The sequence below is a fragment of the Aythya ferina genome (genome assembly GCF_964211825.1).
Source record: "Aythya ferina genome assembly, chromosome: 6".
NCBI classification, from domain to species: Eukaryota; Metazoa; Chordata; class Aves; order Anseriformes; family Anatidae; genus Aythya; species Aythya ferina.
Genome location: NC_140303.1, coordinates 5,228,442 through 5,239,220, shown reverse-complemented (window position 1 = coordinate 5,239,220; position 10,779 = coordinate 5,228,442). Strand labels below are relative to the sequence as shown.

General features: G+C 37.4%; 1 long non-coding RNA gene across 1 annotated transcript; it reads right to left on the bottom strand.

Annotated features, from left to right (window-relative positions):
- Positions 1-6,727: 6,727 nt before the first annotated feature.
- Positions 6,728-10,460, bottom strand: LOC311438480. The gene is made up of 3 exons (XR_014694136.1): positions 10,345-10,460; positions 7,519-7,581; positions 6,728-6,768 (listed from the first exon to the last, which is right to left on the bottom strand). It is a non-coding gene; the product is annotated as an uncharacterized lncRNA (long non-coding RNA).
- Between the last annotated feature and the right edge of the window lie 319 nt (positions 10,461-10,779).

Sequence of the window (10,779 nt, the reverse complement as noted above, 5' to 3'; positions counted from 1 at the left end):
GCACAGAGCAGATGGTAAGAGTGAGCTCTGAGGAGGGGAAAGCAGGGAAACACCATGTCTGTTCAGGGCCAGGAAAGTACCTCATATAAATCCCCTGAAAATTTCCAAGTGAGTAAGGTGATGAGTTTTCCTGTTCTTAGAAGCTTGCAGGCCTTCCATCTTTATGGAGCAAGTTAACAATAGCCTCTGCTTTTATGTTACCAATCATTTCTTCCAGTCTCAGGATTTTGGTGGATCAAGCAAATGTACTTTGTTATGACCTTGATTCCCTCTGCTTTTGCTGAAGTGTGATCAATGGTGGCTATTCTGCTATTTTCAGATAACGAATAGCTTCTAAGACTTCCAGGCTACATCAGACCCATATCCTCCTATAGCTTTTTAGCTGGAAATTTTGCATGTACAAGTGACTTTGATCACAGCTAGCTCAATACTTCTTTGAAATACATTACCTAGTAGCTACTAACACTCGTGTCAATCTCTTAATCATACTCTGTATTCTCTTTCCTCCTTTCAAATATTAGCATCACTGTTTTCCCAAAAGGCAGTTTACTTGCATTCAACTACTTACAATTTTAGTAATTCACAAGCTGAGTTTAGATTTTTTTTTTTTAATTTTCATTTAGCAGGAAAACACTTGAGCTGCAATACAGATTTTTCTCATGTGCACCTTCTTCCTCCAAAAATATTTTTAGTTATTTTTCTTGGGAGAAGATATGCTTCTCTCTCATTTTCTTCAGTTTAAAAAAAAAAGTTTCAATATCTACCCCTGAGAAATATATTCCTAAGAATTTTCTCTTGCTATGCTAACGGTTCAGAGTGAATTGATGATCTGTTACAGATCCCTATGTAATATTGGGTGTTTCATGTTCTTACCTCCATCCAAAGTGTACTCTCTTCTCCACCATTAAGATACTTACTCATTTTGCCTCTTCTCATTTTTTCTATGTATCTGAAGTTTAGCTTTCTGCCCTGTTTCTATTTATTTATTTACTTTTAAAGCAGAAGGGACAGCTGTGAGAGACAGGATTATTCTGACAAAGATGAACTACTTCAATTCATCTCTGTTGTCCACTATCCTAATCTTTCAATTGTTTTAAATCAGCCACTCTAAGTGAACAGACTAAAACAGCTTCCAGAAAAAGAATGAGAACATAAAGCCCAGCCCAGATATATCAAAAAGGTGGAAAGAAAATGGATTGCTAAGTAAAAGCAAAGTAAAACATCAACTCAGCTTACAAAAGCAGACAGAAATCAGCAAGATGTAGGCAAAATACATCACAACTGAAATTACATAAGATGGAATGAGATTGGAGTTCTCAGTCTGTATATTCAGAGTCACTTTATAAAAGCGTGCCAGGCAAAGTACTTACTTGTTGTCATCAGCACTGCTTCAAAATAAACTGATGTTAGCCTTCACGCTCAGTACCATGCTTATCTAATGTATTTGCTAATTCTATGTAGTTCATAACATGATGCAGTTAAGACATAATTGATATAGAAAAAAATCAACTGTCACAGTCTTTGATTTAAATAGCAGATATGACAGTGTATCCTGTTCCTCTTATAGGAGTCAAGCACAGATATACTTTTCTTTGCTATTGATCAACTAAATCACCAGCTGTTTATGCAGAATTGCTGGCAACCTTGGAAGTGCAATTTGTCTTTCTAAGCTCTATGAACTTGATTCACCCATTTGTTTAAGAGCACAGCAAGCTAACAATATGTATGTTTTTCTTATTAGTACATAAAAAGGCTCAAGAAACAGTCCCTAACCATGCAAAACTTCCACTGGAGAAATTTATACCTGCTGAAGAGTTAAAGGATGAACTCCACAAGTTCATCACAAGTATCATCTATATGAAATGAATATCTTTATTATATATATAAAATATATATGAATATCTTTATCTGCCTAAGGTCTAGCACTTGAAGCTTATTATAGGCAAATTTTAAAAGTTGTACCAAGTCCATACAGGTGTGCACACAGGCAGGGAAAAATGTATCTCTTTCCCCCCCAGTTTTAATTACTTTTTCTTTTTTTTTTTGTCTCCTTTTTGTTATCAGCTTACTATCTTGGTCTTGCACAGCTGAGTACAACTACAGAAGTTTTTACATACCATAGACATTTTGATATGCAACAACCCATAACATGGACGTCACATTCTCTACTTTCACATAAGAGCGTAGTTTCAGTTTTCTGTGCATTTCAAAAAGCAAGTTAATAAAGATCTATGAGGTGTAGGTCCTGCCTAACAAATTTGATTTCCTTTTACGAAAAGATCACCGATCTAGTCGATCAAGGGAAACAATCTGAAACTGATGTGATCCTTTTGGACTTCAGCAAAGCTTTTGACATGGTTTCAATAGGACCCTACTGGACAAAACGTCCAGCATACAACTAAACAAAAACATCATCTGATAGGTGAGCAATTGGCTGACAGGTAGGGCTCAAAGGGTTGTGGTAAATGGGACAACATCAGGCTGGCGGATGGTCACGAGTGGGGTCCCTCAAGGCTCCAATTTAGGGCCAGTCCTCTTCAATGTTTTTATAAATGATTTGGATGTAGGACAAGAAGGTGTTTTGAGCAAATTTGCCAACACCAAACTTGGAGAAGCTGTAGACTTGTCTGAGGGTGGAAAGGCCTTTCAGAGAGATCTGGACAGATTGGAGAGCTGGGCAATCACCAACCACATTAAGTTTAACAAGAGCAAGTGCCGGGTCCTGCACCTGGGACAGGGCAACCCCGGCTATCTGTACAGACTGGGTGACGAGACACTGGAGAGCAGCCCCGCAGAGAGGGATCTGGGGGCTGTGGTTGGCAGCAAGTTGAATATGAGCCAGCAGCGTGCCCTGGCAGCCAGGAGGGCCAACCGTACCCTGGGGTGCATCAAGCATGGCATCACTAGTCGGTTGAGGGAAGTGATTTTCCCACTCTACTCTGCGCTGGTGCGGCCTTACCTCGAGTACTGTGTGCAGTTCTGGGCACCACAGTACAAAAAGGATGTAAAACTGTTGGAGGGTGTCCAGAGGAGGGGGACCAAGATGGTGAAGGGCCTAGAGGGGAAGATGTAAAAAGAGTGGCTGAGGTCACTTGGACTGTTCAGCCTAGAGAAGAGGAGGCTGAGGGGAGACCTCATCACAGTCTACATCTTCCTCGGGAGGGGGAGTGGAGGGGCAGGCACCAATCTATTCTCTTTAGTGACCAGTGATAGGACCCAAGGAAATGCTGTCAAGCTGAGGCAGAGAAGGTTTAGGCTGGACATCAGGAAGAGGTTCTTCACCGAGAGGGTGGTTGCACACTGGAACAGGCTCCCCAGGGAAGTAGTCACTGCACCAAGCCTGTCTGAATTTAAGAAGCATTTAGACTGTGCACTTAGTCACATGGTCTAAAATTTTGGGTAGACCTGTGCAGTGCCAGGAGTTGGATTCGATGATCCTTATGGGTCCCTTCCAACTCGGGATATTCTATGATAAGTCATCCTGGAAATGTTGATCACAGTTTTCCACTAATTTTTGGTAACAGATCATTCTCATGTTACTTGCTTCAAAACTTATTAGTTCAGCGTATATTGGCTATATGTTTGCTATCAGATCCTATCTGGAAGCCAGGTTTCCCTCTATCCCTCTATCAAAAGCAAACTTATTTTAACACCTCACATTCCCATACAAGACACTCATTAACAAATGTGCCCAGGCACAATCAGATCACATCTGGTAACCTGTCTAGATTTAGTAGAACTATCATGACCATATACTAAAATTAAAATCCTCATGTTTTAAGGATATGTCACAAGTGTTCTCACAGATCTCCAGTGCAGTATTTTACAATAGAGTGGATCACAACCTCTGAAGAAACATGTATGCAGCAGAGAGAATGTACATGCATGAAGAGTTGAGCACACAGTACCGGTCTTTTTCAAGCTGATTATTCTGATACAGTCTGACAGAAGCTACAGCTAAGCTGTATCATTTTCAAAGGCTCTCTGACCGTGTGAAAGTCAACAGATGTGGGAATGTAATAACAGTTGGAAAGACTGAAAAACCAGGCATAGAACAGCAACTGTTAAGTTCCATTGTTCTCTCCCTGCTCTGACACACAAACACAGAGTAGCCACTAAGTAAAGCCTCCTCCTGTAAACCCAGCTCTTTGGAGAAGGGATGAGAGCAGCAGGGAAAAGGCAGAAATGAAAGAGTAGCAGGAATACATCATTCTGTCTATAAAACAAAAGTAGGAAGAATGCACGTGCCAGAGCCAGCAACCCATCATGACCTAGGTGACAGAAAACAAACAGTGGGGAAATGGAGACATTTTAAAGACACTTGCAAAGATAATTTACGGTTACAATAGTGATCCAGAGCACTGAAAAATTATAGCTGTCAAATGACTAATTGGTGATGAACACCAAATGACTGAGTGAAGCTGTTTGACAATAACTGTCAGCATGATCACAAACAAAATACCAGCTACGTACCCAACAGTCCCACCCAGCATATTAATAAGAGAGCTGGGACAATCCTTCAAACTATGCTGCATAACTGAGGCCCGAGTCAGTGAGGTCAAGTGACAAGTGATTTCATTTCCAGTTAAAGCTCTTGTAATCATGCATTAGCAGGTACCTTTTAGTTGCAGCACTCACGGGTATAAACCAAACTAGTTTCTTACAAATAAAACCACAATCTATTCTAACCATACACAGCTCTTGCATCTGAACCTGTACAATTTGCTTCTTCCCAAGATCACAAATGAAAATAATTTGTGCCTAAGAGCCCTTTTTAGAAATCTGTTATGATTTTAATCAAATTCACTCACTCCCAAATACTGCAACATGAAACTAATCACTTGCTTTGTAAGTTTACACAGACACCAAAGAAGTTTCAACAGCTGTTGGAACAACATTGCAGCCTCTGACTTTTTAATAAAGTTGCTGCAGTCGAGGTTTACTATAAATTGATGATTTAGCTGGATTAGCTGTTAATATGCAGCTTGATATATTATTCATGAGACTGAGTCACAGACATAATTAGAAACATGACATGAAAAGCTTTTGAGTCCACAATCTGGATCCTCCCTGACATGAAAGATTTGACATGTGAATAAATTTTCACTTACTGAGAGAAGAGAGATAAATGACCTTTTACATCTAAATGTAAAAATGTCATGTTGGAGATGCATCACTTGCCTTCCTGAGAGTTTGGGAAAAACAGGAGCAGTATCCAGTTTGATATAAGAGAAGCCCTTCTGAAACAGACCACCCATCTCTATGTGGTTGCAAAATGTCTGTTCCATTCTCCTGCCCAGTCACAGACATTAAATAAAAACACATAATCCCCTGCCAGACAAACTTTTCAGGAGCTTCATTTAGATGGCCTAGAAACAGCTTTGCTTAGCTGTGTGAAGGAGGCCTATGTTGTAACTACACAGCCCTAAATACCTGCATATATCAGTTGGTGTAATGTCAGCTTTCCAGGCTTAAATGATGATTAAACAATCTTAGAGAATTGTTACTTAGATGTTTTGGCCAGAAATACTGTGTTAGTGAAATTAGTAACAATGGACTCAGACAACAGCAGAAGGGAGCTGCTGTTCAATTAATGACATTGACTAGCAGCGGGCAATAAGTGTACCTGGGAAAGCATTAGTAACACTTCATATTAGGGGACTATTTTGTGCAGTGAATTATTCCAGTAATAAATTTATTTATTGAGGCATATGCCAAAACCCAACTTGCTATAACACTAAGTGAAGTTGGTATGGTAGCATAACCCTTAATTATTTGCCTTCCTAAAGACTACTTTTTTTTTTTTTTTTTTTTTTGAACTCAGGACTGATTTTAAGAGCCCATTTTCCCACACTTGCCTGTTTCAGCGCATATCAATGTGTTTAGGATGCCAAATATTGTTTTAAGAAATATTATTTCTGTTAAGAAGTGATGTATTTTTGAAAATTTGGGTTAATTATTTCTTATCTTGGTACATAGAGGTTTGATAATTTAATTCCTACTATAATTCTTTACATCCTCTATTCATATGCTAGGTATTATCTTACGCAGAATGAGACCAACTCTCAGATACAGAAAAAAATGAAGGTATCACTGGATACATCTGAAATAAATATGGTCTGCCAGGCATAGAGAGAATATGATGAGAAACACTTTCTTCAGTTTACAAAACAAACCACCATGATATACTAATTAGCTGACAACATGGAAGAAAGTATTTTAAAAAGAGAAATTAAACTTAGATAGAAATTAGTGTCTGAAACTTGCAATCTCTCTCTCCTCTCTCTCTCTATACATATATTCCTAGCCAACATTGATCTGAACCTGGTAAAGCCAAAGGATAACCCAGCATAAGCAAGGCTTCTGAGTCCGTGAAAACAATCTGAAGTGGCATATAAGCAACTGAAAGCTTTTTCCAGACTTGACAACATTGAGAAATACAACAGCACAGAGCAAGAAGTCATTATTAATAAACACAGCCAACAGATTGTAGTCAGCTGTCTTTGTATGAGGGCAATACTGAAGGAGATAAGAAGGAAGAGGTCAGAATGTACTAGTTTCCAAAATTAGTAATTCATTAACATTTCATTTGAGATCTATTATGAAGAAGTCAGAAGAGGAGTAGAGTAATTCTTAGCATCAATGATCTCAGTGTCCTGATTTGTACAGGATCAACTCCTGAGCCATCTGTAAGATTTACATTCACAACCAAACTCGCTTCACTTACCTCAAGTTGTTTATGGTTTTCCAGCTTGCAGGAAAAAAACACTGTGACAAGGATAAGAGACTATTTACTTCTGAGTTATTTTAAAATAGTATTATGTTTTAGACTTACTGCCAAATAGCTTCTGTTGGTGGTACCATTCATTCTACTCTGAATGCACCAAACAGCAAAAAGTGCCAACTGAGTAGAAGCTACAAGCAAGCAGTCACTGTCTCAAACTATAACTGTGCCATCTGGCCTTTTGAAATTTGTAGCTGTTTCTAATAAAGCACTAATTAATGCTTTTAATAATCTGCCATTGTTCAGCAATACATTAGTTTTCATCTCTAGTGAAAACTTTTTCAATCAATGTAATTCACATTCCAGAAGAAAACATGGAAAAGATTAGAGGTAGCTGATTTTTTGATTTATAAATCAGATTAAAGCTTCAACCACTGTTGTAGAGATTACTAGTATGTTCATGGTCCAGATATATAGTTAAACAAATTGAAAACCCATATTTATAAAGATAAATAGCTTAACTAAAGAAAGATTAGGAAAACAAAAAGAACACACAACAAATCAAAGAGCACAGGCTTGACAACTTAAGCCTTATGAGCCCAATTTCAAAGTCTGTCATTTAGCTAAAACGTATTCACCAAATGTAACTCCAGCAAAGGACATAACTCTTCATAAGTCTTACTGAAGATAAAATGAGAAACTCACACCCTTGACATTGTCAGTGACAGAAAACAGACCTCGATGTGCCACTGTTCAGATGTGTATTTATTCTAGAGAGGGATCTCTTCTCTTACCGTACATGAAAGAGCAGATCCTTTATATTCTTCTCAGCTCAATCGACACTCCATTGGTTAAAGCTAGGGAGGGGGAAAAAATAAAAAAAAAAAACATTTTAGGTAAGGGATTTTCACAAATTTTCTTGGCCTGATATGTTTATATAAGACTTACAAGAAATAATCATAAGACAAAGGTTCTGATGGAGGTTGCCTTTGTTATGGCTATTTCAAATTAAACCTAAAAAACTAACAGCTGATGCCAATATGCCACAAGTCCTTACACTAGAACAATATAGTAAAGATGATGTGGAGTCTGATGATTTTCTATTTCTTTCTCCTAGCAGTGTGTAACTCTCTTAACAGAGAGTTAGGAAGGAAAGAGAGCTAAGAAGGTCAGACATGTAGTACGATGAGCCTGCCCTATCAGAAAAAGTTTTCTACCTCTGCTCCTATACATGTTTTTGGATTTCGTTATGAAAGTTATGAAGTCAAATAAAGCATGTAAACTCTGGTTAAAACAAGAAGTTTTGCCTGTAGCATCATGATGACAAATGCAAGTAAGAATATTTCAGACCTACCAATGTGAGCAACCCATTAGTAGTTTCTACACTTTCAAATTCCATCCAGCGCAGTAATTAATAGATGCTTAATAAGATGCCACATGTAGTCTCATTCAAATTCACCCCAGCACCTCCTACTAATTTTATTCCCTATGTAGTGATCTCTTTCAAAAAAGAGCAATATACTGAAGTCAATAGGACAATCCCATTCCGTAAAAGGAGAGAATCTAGACTAAAGGTGTAAAATACCTCTTTAATAAACCAAGTAAAGTTTGGGAGAGATTCCTGAATACAGTCAGCTCTAATGGAGACATGAAGTTAAACAGTGAAAGGAATAACTGCTATCAAATAACATTGACCTATTGTAAAGAAAATATAATCTATTTACAGAACAAGAATAACAGCAACTAATCTCAGTGTTTGACTCAAAAGCAAACAGTATCAGTGTTTTAACTGAAGTATTCTATCTTCCTTTGAGATGGTAACAATAATGTTGTTAGAAGATTTATATTTTTGGCTTTCTAGTTCTGCTTTTCAGATAGCTACTATGGTCATCTGTAACAATCCAGCTAGTTATCAGGGAAGCAATCAATGTTCAGAAAGATACAAAAGTCATTCCCCTCTCCTTCCTCTGCTAAGGAAACAGGAAACATTCCAGATAAGAATTTAGGGATGCAACTCATTTAAAGGTTCAATTCAGTGTTTTATGAAGAAGTTTTAGTTTGGAAATTATAAACTGAACAAGCTACAGAGAAAATTCAGACTTTTAGATGCAGATTTAACATCACGCCCCTAAAATGATGCATTCTGCTACAAAGTAAGCCATTTTAAAAAATGGGTTCCAATCTCCCCTTTTCCAGATTTCTATTGCTGTTAAATTATAAGATTAAACAATCTGCTTTACCAGTTTAGTGAAAAAAGTTTCTATAGCAAATTATTCTAATCTCTTGTTAACAGTTTTACTTATATTTAAACACACCATTTCCCTGATTACCAGATGTAACCAAGATTCCCAGAAGTGCTTATATCTAGGAATTTTTACTAGAATTATCAGTCAACATCAACACAGTATCTGCTGCAGAATGCATACTAGGCATTTCAATATGATAACATCACCCCAGACTACATTTGCCTTTAATTTATTCAAATCAATTTAATCCCAAAGCTTTTATACTGCAGAAGTAGAATATACTCCCTTGCACATACTTAAATGATGATGTTATATTTGACTTCAGAGTACTATATTAAACACTTGTATATCATGATATATCAGGCTTTCATCTGAGATCATTTTCCTTTCATGTTAATGCTTCTTTCAACACACAGCAGCATTCATGTATGGCTCAGGCTCCCATAAAGCTGAGCTTGGCAGGAACTAAGGGTACTACAGTGTGGTCGCAGCCATCTGTCAGCACAACTGGCCATACATTCAAACAACAACAAAACAAAACCAATTAGAAGTCACTGGCCTGGTTACTACTAAGACCAGAAGAAAATAACTACCAAATACAACACCCAGGAAACAAGCTTGTTGGAGCCAGGGCCAGCTCCTCATTCTCCTGTAACGTGCCTTTGAGAGGCAGTATTGGGTTTCAAGAGCTGTCTTTCAGTGACTGGAGTTTGCCAGAGACCATGCTGAACACTCACCATAGTCTACTTGAGTTATCTTGAGTATTCAGTTCATAACCCCAAGTTTCTAAGTTGTGATAGCTCATGACACATTTCCTATGATCAGTCATTCAGATATATCCATGAAGATGATCCAGAGATTTACTGAGGACATGGAATGGTTTGGAAAGAAAACTAAAGAACTAGGCTGGTCCAAACACCTAGTTTGGACTACCATTTATGCCTTTATTGCATTCTAGTTAACCATCTCATGGCCACTGCAAGATATAGTTAGTAGTCCATTCAGGTTAACAACACAAATCAAGTTTATTTTTTCAACCTTATCACTGAAAGCATGAAATTCTTTTTTTTTTTTTTTTTTTTTTATCCCAGGTAAACGCTTAATTATATATGCTTATTATATATGCTTAATGCTTATTATAAATGCTTAATATTTGAAAACACTTTCTTGGTTGATCAGAATAAAGGTACATTTAAGCATAGTCGCAAGCATTTTATAAATATATAAAATTCCCATCGATTACTGGATTAATTCCCAAGTTTATTTTTTATCTTCTGCTCTTGCATTTATTGTTGCCTTAATTTATATTCTGTTATTACTTGTAACACAGAGTGACCCTATCTCACTACAGTGCAATAATAAAGCAAATATTACCTAAGGGATGAAGAGTGTATCCCCCAGTATCTTCCACAATGACGAAAAGTAAATATTTCAGGGAGTTGAGCAATTAATTTTTTTTTAATAGGAAAGAAAAAAGAAAAAAGCTTGGAAGATGTCACAAATTCTAGCTCAAATACAGAGCTCACTAAGAGCTTCTAGATAAAGCCAAAGAAACACATGCACTGTCACCTTATCAGCCTATGAGCAGTATCCCTCCTGAACAGAGATTTAGTTCAGCTGGCTTAATGACAGGGAGGGTGAATACCGTGATCAATTTTAGCTGTATTGTCTGTAAAGACAAACACTGTCTTTGTTATAGACAGCACCACCCAAACACACGCTCTTTTCTATGTAGCTTTCATACCATTTAGGTATCTTGACTACAGAATTAAAAGAGCTAAGGTCTATTTAGTATCACTTGACACTGAA